Source organism: Loxodonta africana, chromosome 7, assembly GCF_030014295.1.
Source record: "Loxodonta africana isolate mLoxAfr1 chromosome 7, mLoxAfr1.hap2, whole genome shotgun sequence".
NCBI lineage: Eukaryota > Metazoa > Chordata > Mammalia > Proboscidea > Elephantidae > Loxodonta > Loxodonta africana.
The window spans coordinates 17,812,725-17,816,211 of NC_087348.1; positions in this window are offsets into that span (position 1 = coordinate 17,812,725).

Genomic DNA, 3,487 nt, shown 5'->3' on the forward strand with positions numbered 1-3,487 from the left:
ATAAAATCATATTGTATATAATTTCATTATATAAATACATGATCACAAGGAGCCCTGGTTGCACAATGGTTAAGTCCTCAGATGCTAACCATAAGTTTGGCGCTTTAAACCCACCCAGCATCTCTATGGGAGAAACAATCTGGCAATCTGTTCCCATAAAAATTACAGGGTAGGAAATCATGTTGGGTAGTTCTATCATGTCATATAGGGTTTCTATGGGTCGAATTTGACTTGATGGCATACACAACATGCATATAAACTCATATAATCTTTTAATTTTTTATTATTTTCTTATTGTACTTTTGATGAAGGTTTACAGGGCAAACTAGCTTCTCGTTAACAATTATGACATTGTTTGCCAACCCCACGACATGCCAACACTCTCCCCTTCTTGAACTTAGGCTCCCAATTACCAGCTTTTCTGTCCCTTCCTGCCTACTTGTCCTTACTCCTGGACTGGTGTGCCCATTTAGTCTCGTTTTGTTTTATGGGCCAGTTTAATCTTTGGCTGAAGTGTGAATCTCAGGAGTGACTTCATTACTGAGTTAAAAGTCTGCTCAGACACCATGCTCTTGGGGTTTTTCCAGTCTCTGTCAGACCAGTAAGTCTAATCTTTTTTTAGTTAGAATTTTTTTCTACGCTTTCTCCAGCTCTGTCCAGGATCCTGTATCGTGATCCCCATCAGAGCAGCCAGTGGTGGAAGCCAACACCATCCAGTTGTGCTGGACTCAGTCTGTTGGAGGCTGTGGTAGTTGTGGTCCATTAGTCCTTTGAATTTATCTTTCCCTTGTGTCTTTGGTTTTCTTCATTCTCCCTTGCCCCAGATGGGGTGAGACCAGTGGAGTATCTCAGATGGTCTCTCACAGACTTTTAAGATCCCAGATGGTACTCATCAAAGTAGGATGTAGAACATTTTCTTTGTAAACTATGTTATGCCAATTGAACTACATGTTCCCCAAGACCATGGTCCCCACAGCCCTCAGCACTGAAATTCGGTCCCTTGGGGAGTTTGGATGTGTCTGTGGAGCTTCCATGACCTTGCCTTGTACGAGTTGTGTTGGCTTCCCCAGTATTGTGTACTGTCTTACTCTTCACCAAAGTTACCACTTATCCTTTGACTAGTTAGTGTTTCTCCCTCCCCAGCCCTCCCCTCCCTCTAACTATCAAAGATTGTTTCTTTTTTGTGTGTAAATCTTTCCATGAGTTTTTATAGTAGTGGTCTCATACAATATTTGTCCTTTTGTGACTGGCTAATTCCAGTCAGCGTAATGCCCTCCAGATTCATCCATGTTTTGAGATGCTTCACAGATTCATAATTGTTCTTTGCTGTTGTGTAGTATCCCATTGTGTGTATGTATCATAGTTCGTTTATCCATTCATCTGTTGACGGTCACCTAGGTTGTTTCATTTTTTTGCTGTTGTGAGCAACACTGCAAAGAACATGGATGTACATATGTCTATTCATGGGACGGGTCTTATTTCTCTAGGATATATTCCTAGGACTGGGATTGCTGGATCATATGGTATTTCCATTTTTCGCTTTTTAAGAAAGCGCCATATCATTTTCTAAAATGGATGTACCATTTTGTATTCCTACCAGTAGTGTATAAAAGTTCCAATCTCCACTAAGTAGATAGTAGGCAAGAATTACCTTAGGTAAAGGAATGGATGACACACAATATAGGGGAAATCAGGACAACTGGATTAAACCAAAAGCTAAGAAGTTTCCTGAAGACAACCAAACACTTCAAGGGACAGAATAGCATGGGTGAGAGTCTGGGGATCATGGTTTTGGGAGGCATCTAGGTCATTTGGCATAACGTGGAGCAAAGGAGAATGAAAAATGCCAAAGACACAAGGAAAATATTAGCCTAAGAGACAAAATGGCCACAGGAAACAGAGACTCCATCAGCCTGAGACCAGAAGAACTAGGTGGTGCCCAGCTACCACCAATGGCTGCCCTGACAGGGAATACAAAAGAGAGTTCCTGGCAAAGCAGGAGAAATTGTAGCATAGAACTCAAACTCATGTTAAAAGACTAGGCTTAATGGTCTGACTGAGACTAGAGAAACCCCAGAAGACCTGGCCCCCAGACCCTCTGTTAACCCAGAACTAAAACCATTCCAGAAGCCATCTCTTCAGACATAGACTGGAGTATAAAACATAAAATAATACTCCTGAAGAGCGTGTTTCTTATTTCAAGTAGATACACTAGACTAAATCCGCAGCTCCTATACGGAAGGGGGATGAGAAGGCAGAAAGTGATAGAAGTTGGTTGAACAGGCATGGGAAACCTAGGGTGGAAAAAGGAGTGTGCTGTCACATTATAGGGATTGCAGCTAGTGTCACATAACAATACGTGTATAAATTATTGTACGAGAAATTAACTTGAGCTGTAAACTTTTCCTAAAGTGCAAAAAAAAAAAAAAGTTTCAATCTCCCCAAAGCCTCTCCAACATTTGTTATTTTCTGTTTTTTTTTTTTTTATTATTATTCATGCTGGCAATGTCGGGTGAGATGGTATCATTTTTTGGTTTTGATTTGCATATCTTTAATGGCTGATGATGGTGAGAATTCCCTCATGTGTTGGTTAGCCACTTGTATGTCTTCTTTGGTGAAGTGTCTGTTCATATACTTCGCCCATTTTTTAATTGGATTATTTGTCTTTTTGTTGTAGAGGTATTGGATTTTTCTGTAGATTTTAGGGATTGGGCCTTTGTCAGAGCCAAAAATTTTTTCACAGTCTATAGGTTCTCTTTCTACTCTTTTAATGGCATCTTTTGATGAACGTAAGTGTTTAAGGTTTAGAAGATCCCAGTTATCTAGTTTATCTTCTCGTGCTTGAGTATTGTTAGTTATGGCTTGTATCCTGTTAATGCTGTGTTTCAGGGACTGTAAGGTTAACTTTTTTTTAAATCTATGATCTTTATGGTTTTTAGCTTTATATTTAGGTCTTTGATCCATTTTTAATTAGTTTTTGTGTATGGTGTGAGGTATGGTTCCTGTTTCATTCTTTTTGCAGACAGACATCAAGTTTTTGCCAGCACCATTTGTTAAAAGACTGTATTTTTCCCATTTGATGGACTTTGAGCCCTTGTCGAAGATCAGTGACCTTAAGTGGATAGATTTACATCTGGGTTCTCAATTTGGTTCCATTGGTCAATGTATCAGTTGTTGTGTCAGTGCTAGGCTGTCTTTGACTACCATAGCTGTATAGCAGGTTCTGAGATCAGGTAGTGCAAGTCCTCCTACTTTATCCTTCTTCAATATTGATTTACTTACCCAGGGCCCCTTTCCATTCCACATAAAATTAATGATTAGTTTTTCCATCTCATTAAAGAATGCTGTTGGCGTTTGGGTTGGGTTGCATTGTATTTGTAGATTGCTTTGGGTAGAACTGACATTTTCATGTTAAGTCTACGTATCCATGAACATGGTATGTTTTTCAGTTATGTAGGTCTCATTTGGTTTCCTGCAGTAGTGTTTT